The sequence below is a fragment of the Aythya fuligula genome, chromosome 2 (assembly GCF_009819795.1).
Source record: "Aythya fuligula isolate bAytFul2 chromosome 2, bAytFul2.pri, whole genome shotgun sequence".
Classification (NCBI taxonomy): Eukaryota; Metazoa; Chordata; class Aves; order Anseriformes; family Anatidae; genus Aythya; species Aythya fuligula.
Genome location: NC_045560.1, coordinates 49576620 through 49591899, shown reverse-complemented (window position 1 = coordinate 49591899; position 15280 = coordinate 49576620).

Genomic DNA, 15280 nt, shown 5'->3' with positions numbered 1-15280 from the left:
TCTGTCATCTTCAAGAAATTTTATCAGAAGAGAAATATCATGTTATTAGACAACAGGTAATTTTTGAACCATCTTAACTCCTTTTCAAAGAAACTAAGAAAGGCTGGATCACATCTTGGCATCAGTTATGACAGTACAATCATACTGACACAGATTTCACAACAAAAATCTTCTGCATCTGTTGTCTAAATAGAAAAAAAATTAAAAAAAAAAAAAGACATTGCAGTATGATAAATATTCATTTGGTATGCAGAATGAAACCTTCCAAAATCTAAATTACAGTTAAGATTTTGAAAATCCCATCACAAGCAACAGTCTCCACTACTTAAGAACCAAAAGCATACATCTCAAACACCATGACCTGTCCCTTCCCAGGAGCCCAGCCCGAGGACACTAAACTGCATGGCCAAATCAAGAACCTTCTTCTCCACCTGTGGTCAGAGGATGAGAAGTGGTCTGTCAGGCTGAAAATATACCAGGAAACAACCCCAATTTAAAACAAAAATTAAAAAATATACCCCATGTGCTCTCAAATACACAACCATCCAATAAATCAAACAGAGCACAAGAGAACTAAAGTACCAAGCATCCAGGACATGTTTGCAAAGGAAAATCATTTTGCTAGCATTTCAAAACGTACTATGGATTTTCTTCTTAAGTTGTGGCCATTTTATTTCATCAGTAACCTTCAACTTTTTAAAATTAACTATTTTTTCCTCCCTTCCCTACAATATTTTCCAGTTACTGGAATTATCTTTGGTTGAGGTGCACCATTTTCTCCCATGTTGTTTTCTCATTTTCAACAGATTTCCATGAGGCTAGGCTGTAGCAATAAGGAAGTGATATGGAAGTATTCTACTCTGCAGTATATTTTGATAGAGTTTTATTTTGCACTCCCTTAACTTATAGGTTGTATTTTTACTGAGTATAAGCTCTGTGAGAATAGCAATGCATTTAGAAAACAGAGTTCATGCAATACACACAAACTGACTCCTCTCACCATATAGGAAAGTCTTTCTCAATGCAACAGCTTGGTGTAGAAGAGCATGCTGAGCTGAAAAGCAAATACAGCTATCTGATTAATTGATTCTGACCTCATAAATATTATACTTTGGGGGCTCTAATGGAACTTCCTGAGGGTAAATTGCATGGTTCACCTCATCCATTTATATCTCTGGCTGACAGATGTACATTATGAAATGTCACTGAATATGCTGGCAATAAATGAGGTATAACATTAGCATCTTGGTTCTGTTTTCCTGAAGGAACACTTTTGTTAAATGAATCCCACACCAGTAAAAACATTATTCTCTACCATGTATACTTCTTTCTATTTTAATCAGTCTCCCAGAAATACATACTGGCCTTCCAAAACCACGGAGCCTTAGTAAATTAATAAAACAAGCTGCTCTTTTGTTGTGCATGTTTCTATTGTGAAGCTATATTGTTGGAGCATATTAGGCTGTGACAAGCATTTGATAGCATAGTAGTTGCACTAATGTTGTGGTTATTATCTTTACTACCATGCAGTGAAACACAGTTAATTAAAATACAGTGAAGAAACTGCTCCCTTCCCCCACTCACACATAAATGAGACAATAAATTCGTTGTTGCAGGCAGCATATAGTCTCTCTTGACCCTCTGCATGTATATTGACATCATTTTATTTTATTTTATTTATTTTATTTTATTGGCATTTGAGACTATTAAAACTGCATATAGAGGTCTGGGGAATAACAGCAAATAACCATGGCATGTGCAGTTTAATGAAATGATATACTGTGGTGCATTGCAGTGAAACTCGTAAGAATATATGCCTCACTCCCGTAAGGTGCACAGATTCCAATAACCCATTAATCCTTGCCATGAGCAGGCCATGACTGTGAAGGTAACTTTGCCAAAGGATGGGGTGAGGGGAAAGTGAGGAAGGGAGGGAAGAAGGCTGAGGGAAGACCAGAGCTACTGGCAAATGCTGTAATCAGAGGAAATTGACCATCTTTTTTGGATTAAACCTACTTTTAACTATTCCCTTTCCTCCTGCTGTTAAAGCATAATTGTTATAGAGGACAGCACTGGATAAACATGTAATTTATCTCTCACTAGTCACCGACAGCTATTGCAGCTTTATGAGTCTAAATGAGGCTTAAAGATCATATAAGCTAAGACAGCCTCTGGAGAACTGCATGGTAGCTGGTTGCCACATCTCTGCACAAAGGCAGTGGTACATGGAGTAGCCTACATTAGTAGCTGCTTCCCAGAACCTGGCCACAGCCACAGTTCCCTCAAAAAAAAAAAAAATATTTTTTTTTTTTCAGGAAGTTCCAACCCCCACTCTTCACAGTTCACAAGAGGAGTAAGACAGCTAGGAAAAATCACCATTACAGGGTTTTGCCAAGGCTGCAAACAGGTTACAAGTCGGTCACAAAATTGGTGCCTGTTACTACATCTGGGTGTTTGCTGATTTATTCTCAGGCACAGACTACAGCTGTGCTGTAAAGGAACTGCATAGACCTCTGCTTTTGCACACAAGTGCACAGGCCAGCTGTCACTTCACCCCTTATACTCCTAGTTCATGCTTTCAAAAAGGCTAGAAAGCATATGCTAAATGCAAAGAGAGAACCAACTAGCAATAAGAACAGAAAAAGAAAAAAAAAAAAAAAAAAAAAAAAAAGGCATTGCTTTTATAGCATCTCCTTCCTGCACACTGTGAATGCTTCTGGGAGCTGCCCGGCAGTGGAGCTGGGCTCAAGGTGGCTGCAAGGCAAAAGCAGCAAGTGTCCTTGGCAGACAAGTATGCCCGGACACCAGGGACGTGAGAAAAACTTCTCCCCACTCCATTGTCATTTACTTTGCTAGGTCAAAGTCACAGGTCACACCCCATAAAAAACATTTATTTTAAGGCAGTGGAGGTGAGAGGAAGCAAGTTGTAAACCCTGTGACATTGCCTTCCTGTTCAGGCTTTCTATTTCTTGTCTTGATTCTGTTAACAGTGATGCAACTTGTGATTGTGGTGTCTTTATGTTAGGAAGTCTGCTAGTATAACTATCTATTGAAACAAGCGTGGAGATATGTCCAAGACCAATAAATAGGATCTCTGGTCTAGAAAGCTTTATAAGGTGTATATGCTTAGGCTTAGACAAATAAACATGTACATGCAAAAAGCAAAGTCAAGTGAGCAGTGTAATCATGATAGTACTTGGTACATTTTTCCCGTTACTTGCTACTTCTGCCTCCATCTTGCACACAATTAAGAAAAACAAAACACAGAGATCAGTGCAAGTGATCTAGCAAAGGTCCATGTGCCACAGACAAGCAAAGGAAGCAGTCCCCTCCATTCATAACATTCAAAGAGCCTACAACACCTCTGCTAGCAGTCTTTGCCTACATATCTTCACACCCATACCTTGGTTGATAATTCATTTGGAAGAAGCAAGGGAGTTAGCCCACACTGCCTTATAACAGGGAATTTCATCACGTGCATGATTACCTGGCTAATAAACCAGGGTCACAATTATACAGAGCCCAGCACCATAAATCTAACCCTGCCCAGGCTTTACCAGTGAGAGTATTCAGACCACTCAGGACTTCTCACTTGCTTTGGGTGTTAACCCAGTTTTCTCCTGCTCCAGACACCTATAAACCAGTAATTAAAGGTGAATTCATTAGTTGCTGTCTATGAATATGATGCTAGGCAGGACAATTCTAATCCTAACAAGCAGAGAGCAGTCTGATGAGACTGAGCAATCTGATGATGTCCATCCCTCACATGCCAGGGTCACTGTCTAAATAACTGGGTGGAAAGAAGGTCACTCAAACAGCAGAGGAGTCCACTTCAAAAATGCTAATCATATCACACTTCCACTTAATGTACAATGTCTAGACAGTATTGACTGTATGTTCTGACTGTTCTTTCAGGGTGAAGGCATTAGCTATCTCAGAGATCTGAAGTTACTATAATCAAAGCTTGTTTGTTTGCTTTTCTGGAGGTGGCTTGCTTTCAAGCTTAAAATTTCTCTGCATGGCATTGCAAGCAATGAGGAGGAGAGAGGTAGGAGTCTAACCAACCATGTGCATGTTTACCTGCTTTATAAGGTATTGTCGTTGATTGGAATGACGAGCTATTCATCTATATAAGGTATAATTTAATTTTCTTTAAAATTTTCCTGTATGCTAGTTTTTAATTTTGATTACTAAATACTAACAGCAATCTTTTTAAACAGAGAAAAATGCATTAATATATTTTTACTTTTTTTCCTGCATAGAATGACCTCCACTACACAGACAACAGGTGCTTTTAACTTCACAGTTTTACATTTCTTACAGCTACTTCGGTGTTTTCACAAACCACAGTTATATAAATGGACCAGCCATAACACCATTAATTTTCACTCTACCAGCCCACTATGTTCTAAGAGTAAAACAGCTGAGGATGTGAGCTAAATTAATGGCCAAGATTTGGCAGATTTCCTCTTTCTTTCCTCAGAAATCAGCTCCTTGATATCTAGGAAGGAAAGTCAAACCCTGCAATTGCCAGTGCCTATGGTGGCATACAAGAACCCTTCTACATAGCATTTATTTGGCTAGCAGTGCTTAAAGAATTGATGGCAACTGACAATGCCACACAGCTCTTTATATTGCTGTTGAACAACAAAACAGACACGTCATTCAAAGGCTTCTTTTTTTGCAAGTGACATTAAAAAAAAAATTAAAAAAAAAAAAAATCTGGGCTGTTCTTTACCTTTAAAAACCCAAAATGCATTGCAGACTCCTTCTTTGTAAAGCAAGTACCTGCACCGTTATATTGCTCAATTATTTTTCCAGCCTAATGATCAACTAAGAGGCACCTTGTTGCAGACACTTGCAGCCCTCTCTGTTATTTGTGATTCCCAGCTAAGTTCAGGAGGGGAACAACTTTGGGTCTGTTCAACATAAGTATCTTTGGAGGGAAGGCAAAGGAGAGAAAAAAAAGAAATGAAACCGAACATATGTCAGAGGATGAAAGGATAAGAATGAAAGGAGCTTGAGACATGTAATTTTAAAGTCTTGAATGCTTAGCAATAATGCTACCAATGTTCTCCACACCAGACATGATAGTATAATCTGGAAACCAGCAGTATGTGCAGAACTCGCCTAAAAATCAGGGGAGGGGTTCATGAAATAGTATTTCTGAGAGGAAGGAGTGAATGTTAGGCAGACACCTATCAGCTGTGTACACTTGTTGTATCATGCCTTTGTGATTAAGCAAATCTAGCTTGTAGGAAGAGAGAAAAAAATATTAAAAAAAAAAAAAGTTACAAGGAGGTAAATTTTATCTCCCCTCTCCAATCCTTGAAGAACTAAACAGCGCTGTTGCTCTAAACCACTAACCTTTTTCAAATCAACCTACATTGCCTAACAGCAAATATTTTCAAGCGTCAGAGGGCCATGGTAAGGCCTGTGAGAGAGGGGAGACAAAATAAGAAAAAAAAAAAAAAAAAAAAAAAAAAAAAAAAAAAACAAACAACAACAATTAAAAGACTATAAGTTTTGTTTTTGTTTTTTTTTTCTGTAATACCAAAACAGATCATAAGCTCCAGCACTCTAAAGGGAAGCAAGAGAGTTTTGCTCTCATTAAAAAGTTAGTTTAAGTCTAAGCTAGAGAAGATCACATTCTGAAATATATATCCCTGATTATTCACAGCCATTTCCACCTCATGTTTCAGCCAGCAGAGCTGATCTGACTGAATGTTGCCCCCTTCCCACCCCTGCTGGGCTAGACCAAATTAAATTACATTTTCCTAACTACAGAAAGCTGCAGAGAAAATAATAATGATAAAAGTAACACCTCCAAAACGTAAGACTTTGCTAACTCCTCCTGAATCTCCGTCTAGGTCAGCATAGATAATCCATAGTTTTTTAGTTATGCATTTATATATATATAATTGGTTCTTATCTAATACATACATCTTATCTAATCAGTTCAAATCATTAACTGACAACAGTAGGTTACATATATTTTTCTCCATAAATCTTCAGTGAAATATCACACTGCATAATTTATGAGAACCTATTTTTGCCAATGTTTTGCTAAGATTGATACCTGCAATATATCTGAGGGAACACTGAAAACTGAAAATGTTGGAAGTGTTTGTTTCCAAAATGCAGAGAAAATAATAATAATAATAAAAAAGATAATAAAAAATAAAAATAATAAAAAATAAAATAATAATAATAAAAAAAGGTCCTTTGTATTTGCCAAGAGTGGAAAAGACGACATGTCATCCACAAAGTAATCCCAATAAGCTGTTGGAACTGAGTAATATTGCTTGCATTAAAGTTTATGCATGTGAGTGCATAAGCAAATCTCAAGGCAAGTAAGTCAATAGTTGTTAGGTGCTTTCTGAGGCAGGTGCCAAAAGGACTGAAAAAATATGTGTTATAGTGGTAGTTATAGTGGTGAAAAAAGAGAATGGAGAAAACCCACAAACACTGCACATCTTCTTAAAGACACAAGACTGCTCCCAACTTTGGAACAGATCCCCTAATCAGAAAAGCAATGGAAAAAAAAAAAAAAAAAAAAAAAAAAAAAAAAAAAAAAAAAAGTCAGACCCTGCTTTTGATTTCCCCGTTTCAATATACATATCCTACCTGCAAGGGATTTACGAGCTGCAATACTACAAAGATTTGCATAAGTTACACTGAAGTGAAGATACATGCTGGTCTTCAAACTGGTAACCTCCAAAATGGTTTCTTCTTTCCTCCCCACTCATTTTTTTTAACCATTTTTTCCCTTAATGATCATCTCCCCTGCCTCTGCAGAGTTGCACGGGAAAATGCTGCCATCCAGTGGCATTCCCAATGCCAGCGGGACTGTGAGTTGTGGGGGCCCGAATATCAGGGCCTTCCTCCTAACCTAGAGCAGAGGGGGCAGCAAAGGGAACTCGGGAAGCTGGATTTTAAAGAGCTGCTGGCATCCTGCCCTTCAGTGTCAGTCACGGCTTTCTCAGATCAAGGATATGGTGACTCCAAGCATCCTGAAAAGCACATTATTTAGCACAAATTCATTAGCTGAATGTAATTCATGCATAGGTAAATGGACTCTCTGTAACTTCCACGTTTGAAAAGTCCTGTTTTGTTTTGTGTGTATGTGTGTGCCATCTAAACAGAGCTGTATAAAAATGGCTAAAACAAATAGCTAATTTTAAAATGCGGTCAGAAATCTGAAAGTCTGAGAACATTTTAATTTGAATGCAAAATTTTTCCTTGTCAAGTTTTTCTTTGTTTTCCTTGGTTTTCCAAATTTTTTGTTTAAAGTTTTTCCCCATTGCCCAGAAATTCTCAGTTTCTCACAAGAAATCTAGTCTCCCTCTATATTAAGGCAGATTCATTTTTTTTTTTTGCCAAGAGCATTTAATGTTATTCAGTAATCTGTCCAGGAACAAATGATCAAAATCTAAGTGACAGTTTGAAGTCACTCATCTGAGTTTCCTGAATCCATTAAGGCACTAGGGAACTTCTCATCATTCTTGTAAAAGATCAAAAAACATGTTTCAGGTCAAGAAACTGCATTTAAACTAGCAGTTACATAGCAAACATTGCTGTTTCTGAAGAGAGAAGGACTAGAGTAAACATAATCCTCTTGAATAAGCATGTATATCCAGATAAGGTCAGCAACAGTCAAAATTAAGGAAAAGTTTGTTGTTTATTTATACCATGGTAAAGGAATCTTTTTCACATAATGGCATGGCTTTTTTTTTTTATTGTTATCATTTTTTTAGGAAGGAAGGAAGGAAGGAAGGAAGGAAGGAAGGAAGGAAGGAAGGAAGGAAGGAAGGAAGGAAAGGGTCAGGGAATAGGAATAGGGGAAAAATGAAAATGAGAAAGAAAACAAACAAAAAAAAAAAAAAAGGAAAAAAGAGAAAGGGAAAACAAACAAGCAAACAACAATAAAAAGTGCAAAACCTATCCACCAAATTAAGAAAAATCAGCATGAGTTTGTGGCCTTTTGCTTTTAAAGGCCTATGCATTTAGCGGTATGTGTTAATAAATCTCAGCTAAGTTGTGCCTGCTCTAAATCTCATCTAAATTGTGCCTGCTGCTTTACTTTATGCTGTCTTCACTATGGATTTCCTGGATCAGAAATCCCTAGCACAGCATGAACTTGACTCTGTTATTCAGCCATTAGAGTTTTAAACCTCAGTATCTGCTTCTGGAGATAGGCACACAGCTTCCACCCTGCCCTCTGTGCAGAGGGGCTGAATCTCAAACACTCACTTACGGGCGCTGGCTGCAAAGGTCAGCGCACCCTGAGGTCAGCCCACTACTTTCATCCTCCCCTGGCTCATCTCCCCATGGAGGTCACCCACCCTCCTCGCTGTTCTTTGTCCTGTGTCCACTTAAATGGCTTAATGGCTCTTCTCACAGGCTCCACGAGGACCCCCATCACAGCTGGTCCCAACAGACCTGTGCAGGTGACCCCAGCAGTCACCCAGACAGGGGTTACCCGTGCCTGACATGGCTGAAGCTGGCAGCCATCCACAAGTTTATGAGTTTTTCACCCAAGAGGACAAGATTGCACACAGTTCTGACTTCATGAATACATGTTCAAGAGACGTACAGTCTCCAGGACTGGATTTCCTCATAGGAACATTCACCTAAAGTCCGGATGTTGCAACAACTCAGCATTACCTGGCAGTACAAGCTGTTTCACTGCAGGGTGGGGGAGAAATGTCCACTAGCCTTTTCTAAAGCAATCACTGAGCTGTGAAAATCAGCCACAAATCTATGATTAAAATGTATCTAAGAAGCTAAGAACTTGAAATACTCTAGAGAGGTAAGTGGGCCTAAGCCATCAGGGCAGGTAGAATATTCAAAACCCTCATTATTCTACCTATTTATTTAGCATTCATTTTTTGATATTTCTGAATCCACCAAAGACAGTGAGGCTGGAAATGGATACATAATACAGTGTCCCACCTTTACAGGGTCACGAAATGTTTCCAGCTTTTACTGGCCATGACAATTTTCAGGTATTAAATATCAGTCTCTATCTAACAAAACTAGGAATATGGGTATTTTCAGCACGTTTATGTCAGACATTCACTGAGGTTGTTGTACTCTGTAGAACATGTTTTTGTCTATCAGTCATTAAATGAAGATAACAGAGAGAAAACAGAGGTATGGGTGAACCACATCGTCACCAGCATGCCCCATGAACAAACTGTAACTTTCTGTATCCACCACCATCTGTCTCACACAAAACTCAAACTTCTTACCGGACAATTCCTTATTTTATCAACTTATTTATGAATCATACAATCTACTTGTTTAAGTTCTCTCCAACACTTAGTAGAGTCCACAAGTGTTACATTGTGTTATAAGGAAAATAGAAACCTGAAGTCTTGCTGTCCTTCAGGACACAACAATCCACCAGGAAAAAAAGCCAGTCCTTTGGTTTGGATACAATCAATTTTCCCCAATTTACAAAATCTATTTACACTTTCCACTTTTCAGTCACTTTGCAGACACAACACATCATCAACTATCACACAGCCTTAATCTTGCACTAATAGTCCTCACCACAGGAAGCAAAAGAGCTGCCTAGGGATTGTCTATAAAATTCTCCAGTGTGAGTGGATAGAGTTTGGCTGGGAGTTGGCTGGATGTCTCTCAGACTGTAACTTGTGGGACAAAACACCAGGTTTGTAGATTTCCTGAAATAAAAGACCAAAAAAGAAAATCCTCCTACTTCTAAGATGCTGCACAAGTCCTATATATGTCAAGATTTCACCTTTCATATCATACCAAAATCCAGTGCAGGAACTAGAACATAAGGAAAACATCTACCTCTGTATGCACTCATGAAAGAAAGTTAATGGATCAGAGAACTTGACACAGTGTAAATACGGAACTTGGTCTCAGTTTCATGTTCTTCATCCCCAAAATAAACCATTTTCAGTAACAAAATCCCACTAACTTATGGCAATCTTTTTAAGTACATGTATGTTGAACTAATCGCTCTCTGAAGCCATACTCACAGACCTGAAGCCAACTCCAGGTCTGTTTGTGAATTCAAGAAAACCTATTTCCATTCGGAAGGTTAAGTGTTAGAGCTGAGCAAAGCCTATATATAGACAGTTCAATTTTAAATCAACTGACTCATCAATCAAAAGACTCAACATTAGAGACAAGGTCAATAGATCTCTATACAGGACCTACAAATGCATGTCCACAATATGTGAGGTAATGGAAGTTATATTCCTTTTCTATTCCTGAATTTATATTCACATGACTACACTAATGAGAACCTTCTCAGTTAAATCTACCACTGCCCATCTCCTAAAGTCATCCTCACTAAAAGTTTTCCCTCCACGTTAATAACTGTCTCCACTGGCTAGAATCCTTTATCATATTTACTGTGTATCTAACTCTATGAATAAACAGGACTTCACACTTTTCACAGGTATTGTCACAGTATGTTTTAAAATGATGAATAATCATCAAAATATGAGCAGAATCTCCTTTGTACCTGTTCAAAGTCATTAAATTCCACAAAGTTCAAGAAAAGACAAATTCACATTCCACAGAGAACCATTTTTCCCCTATTTCTTGCACAACCTTTTTATTACCGATAGTTGCATGTGTCTTTCTGCCAATTTTGCAAGAGTTAAAAGACTCAGACAGTTAAACCACTCTGTCTGGCCCAGAAAGGGTCATCTCTTTTGATGATTGTCATTAAGCTCATTACTGCAACAATGTAATCACAGATGCTTAGACAAAACACTCAAAGCAAAACTCTAACAATCAACATGTCTAAGTGTATTACATAATAGATTAGTAGAATGGAAACTTCCAAATTCCCATCAATAAGAATGAGTAAATTATTTTCTTGAGTAGCTCAATTACTATGAAATATCTCAACCAAAACCTCTTCTAAGTTTCATCTATCTGTCATTTACTACATGCGTCTGTGTCAGAAGTAATATCTATTTATCTACTCCATTTAGAATAATGAGACTAATGAGTTTATAATTGTTATTTACCAAAATCCTTTCTGAAAAGTAATAAGGGAAAGGCAACTGTTGCATCAGGTAAGTAAAAAAAACACTACCGTGGTGATACATTTCAACAGCTGTATTACTGCCTTCAAAACTTTTGGTGTAGATATCAATGTGAACAAGGAAGAAAAAAAGTAACAGTTTCTAATTCAAAAGATCAAAAACTTTTCCACTTTTGCATGCATTGTCTGTTGCAAGTAAATAAGGAACAAAGAATAGATTCATCTTACCTTCTCTTACTTATGGAAAAGGGAAGGGGAGGGGAGAGGAGGAGAGGGGAGGGGAGGGAAAAAACAATGAATCAAGAAAGAAAAATAAGGAACCTCAAACACATTAGTCATGATGAGGGCAAGAAATGAACTAGTGCCAAATTAAACCTGAAGTCAGCTTCAGACATGGAGAAGAAGGAAATGTATTGAAGTCAAGCTCCTCTTTTTGACCTACTGGAGAACTTGCCCCTCCATGTCTGCACTTCGTGAAGTACTACAGCAACCAAGGGCTGCTTCTACAGAGGAAGATGCTTCCACTGACCCCTGTTAGAGCAAGGACCATAAAAGAGCAAGTCTATGCTGCCACTGGCTGTCCTAGGGCCAACATTTACAAATCCCATGCACAAAAGGTTATTTCATTCACATTATCTGTTTGAGCTGCTTGTTTCAGTCAAGTAAGTCATGTTTATGAGACTGTTTCAAACTGTAAGTTTCTGCTAACCTGGTTTATACGAATTGCAGGGGGGTTAGGCAGGACTAAGTATAACTACCAAGCTGACAAATCAGAGGGAGAGGTGGTACATGGAAAACAAGCATGGGGAATACATGGCAGCAACAGCCTCTACAGTCAATATAATTAGAAGATTCAGATTACTATGTAAAATTTAGCTTTATGTGGTAATCAATGTGTTTTGCTAGACAACATGTAAAGCTAAAACACAAAACACATATTCAAAGCACATATTCCAGTCTTTCCAGCTGACATCAAAACCCAACAAACCACATAAAGTTACCAGCAACAACAAAGTATGCACATCCCCTCCCCTGGAATATCTTATCTGTAGACAAAGCCCCAAAACAGATGGTTCAGCATAATCTGATAGGTAAATGTTCTTAAGGTTTATGAGTATGAAATATGTTTCCCTATCTTCAACAAATTTCATCCTAGATAAGATGTGACTTACGGCCACCCTTTAGGCCTTCTATAATTCTTGGGGTATAATGGCACATTGTGTTGAAAGCAGCAGGACTGAGGTTGTTTTAGGGAAACAGGATGTTCTGAAATAACCAATTGTTTGGACTTGCCAACTTTACAGTTCAGGAGTTAGCAAACTTACCCTTTTCTGAAAGATTGTTCAGCATCAGTCTTTCACTGATGGACTTAAAAAGGTTTGGGCTCCCAACATCACAGGATTAAAAAACATGGAAAGGTAATTTGATATTTAATGATTAAACTAATACTGACATCACTAAGCCATACTATTGGACAGTTAAGTAGGATTCCTGTCACCTGAGCCAGTGCTCAGCATATACACACCTTCAACAGCACTTCTTGCCTCTCAGCTTTCAGTTCATAGCACTTCACTCAGCATTTGTCATCTTCCAAACACTTTGCAAACATTAATGATTTTAATGTGAATAAATAAATAACTAGGACTGGTATAATATAATGAATATGAAGTCTGGGGGAATGTTTTGCCCCAGGCTGCAGACAATAAGTGAATGCATTATAAGGTTAACATACAGTCGTACTAGAGACTCAATACACATTTCAGCATCTAAGATGGTACCATAAAGGGAACACTGTGAATCCATCAACAACCACGGTTATATTTAAGGGCACATTTATCTTGAATTCTTTGTTTTAAAGTATGATCTATCACAAATCACCTAAAAGTTCTCCTCTGAGCCTTCATCAGACTGCCGAGCTATCCCACTCATGACCATCCTCCTTATTAACTTCAAGAGTAAGCATGAGAAATAAGCGTCTTGTTTCACTCATTCTCTTCAGGCCTTCCATCTTATTTCCTACATGACCTCTCTCAAATACCAAGACAAATCGCAACGTTTCTCACTTTTATACACACAATCTCATACTCATTGACTGCCTATTCCTAATGAGTATCTCAGTAAGAAAGACATTTGAGATCATATAATAAGGAAGACTATACTAAAAGTGTAAAACGAGTCACACTATTTCACACAAAACACATCTCCGGGGACAGTAAAGTATTTATAAGACAAATTCTTAGGGAGTAAAGAAAACAAATATACTTGAAAACAGATTAGCAGAAAAATTAACTTAAACTGAAAGAAAAAGAAATATTGAGCTTCAGGTCCCAGTGGACTATGGCAAACAGCATTAGCGGGCTTGGAGATATATTTCTTCTCCAGATATCAGAGCAGAGCTAGTAGAGTACCTAAAGAATAGAAATAAGTCTGCAACTTGAGCCACGTCAAGGCTGGGAGAATACACCAATGAGTTATTATTATATACTGGTGTGGTTCATGGCAACCAACATTAATTCCTACTGGAAAGAGGACACTGGCCTAGGGGCCTAGACAGACATTTGGTCTAACCAGCAATCCCCTTTTTTCCATGCTGAAGTCCTTTTTGCCCTCCTATTTATATGCAATTTGTAAACAGCTTAAAAAAAAAAAAAAAAAAAAAAAAAAAAAAAAAAGGAAGAGTTTTGAGATTCCATTTTACAGGGATATAAAAGATTTTTGAAGAGGCGTAACTGTATGCAAAAATTACAGCATTTATCTTTCTTTGTCCTTGCCTTTTATACAGTTAGACAATTCTACTGAATGCTGATAATTTTATACTACAGGATGCAAATCTCTGAGGAATTATACAAAAAAAAAAAAAAAAAAATCAACAAAAATCCTGCATTTGAAAAGTGGTAAGTAATGTATCCCATATGAAAAAATAGCTTGACAAATTTGTTCATCTTTGAGCCAGTGCCTGCCTAGTCTGAAGACTGAAAAATGTGTGAAGAATGAGTAATACTACCAATACATCATTCAGCAGAACTGGTCAGAGAAAGGAAACCCCTTCCAGTGAAAAAGTTAGTGCTTGCAGTAGGTTTTTCATCCCAACCTCAGAATGAAAGAATGCCAAGAACAGATGTTGTTGGTGTTTCTGTGTTCTTTGGTAAGATAACATTTTTGAAAGATAAGAAAGGATTTTACGTGTGTGTGTGTGTGTGTGTGTGTCTTGGATAGCTACAAACATTGATGTAGCTACAACACTAATATTTCTTGTGAAATATTTTATTTCTGTGATGGCAATATTTTCCTCTCAAAAAATTCTTCTGTTTGAAAACAAGCATGTCCCTTTGTTAACAACACATCTACCAAACAAATTCAAAAATGAAACAACATATCCATTTCTTACAGAAAATTCTCTACAATGCTGTTTGGTTTGTGATATTTTGATTCAGTCTCTCCCAAATTCAAAAGTTAGATTCTTCATATTAAGGAGAAAAACTACCTAATAGAACTATGTGTGTAGTTAAGCTGAAACCGTAAGCAGTGATTTGTTATGGTATAAAAACAAAAACAAACAAAAAATGGTACAATATCCCTACACATTCTACATTCTATTGCACATCTGTTTTACAGTTGCTGCACAGGAATGCTGTAAGTCTGTCTACAAACATTTCACATAAAAACATTCTAAAAATACCTTAATCTGTTTGCAATTTATTTCAATTGCCTTTATTACCAAGAGTCTGGTTAATGGAATGGGACAAGTATACAATTTGGAGATGAGTATTATTATCTGAATGGTACTGAAAGTGTCTCAATAAATGATTATTTGAAGGAAAGACTAAGAAGTAGGCTTTACAGTCTCCAGACAAACCTTGCACTTACCATCTGCTCCTACAGAGAGTCCTTGCCCACTCTAGATGAAGACACTATAGGCTGGAGGAGTTTATAGCTTTGAAAAATTAAAACATTATCTAAGACTTTTCCGAAAGTCTCTCCTCCTTTCCCTATGAATTCACATCAGGTTAGTAAAAGCAGAAAACATAAAGGTCCCTTTTTTTGCTGCAAGAACAGTGAATCTCACTGGAAGAGTAGCAGTGTGGGATTGTAAGTGCTCCAGACTTTCATTATCTAAAACTTGGATGACTAACTTCCTACATTGTTGCTTATCATAACTTTGCCAAGCTCTAATGTAATGACTAATTCTGTCATGTTTAGAACTATTAGAAATAATTAATGTTTAGAAGCTAAAATTTTAAA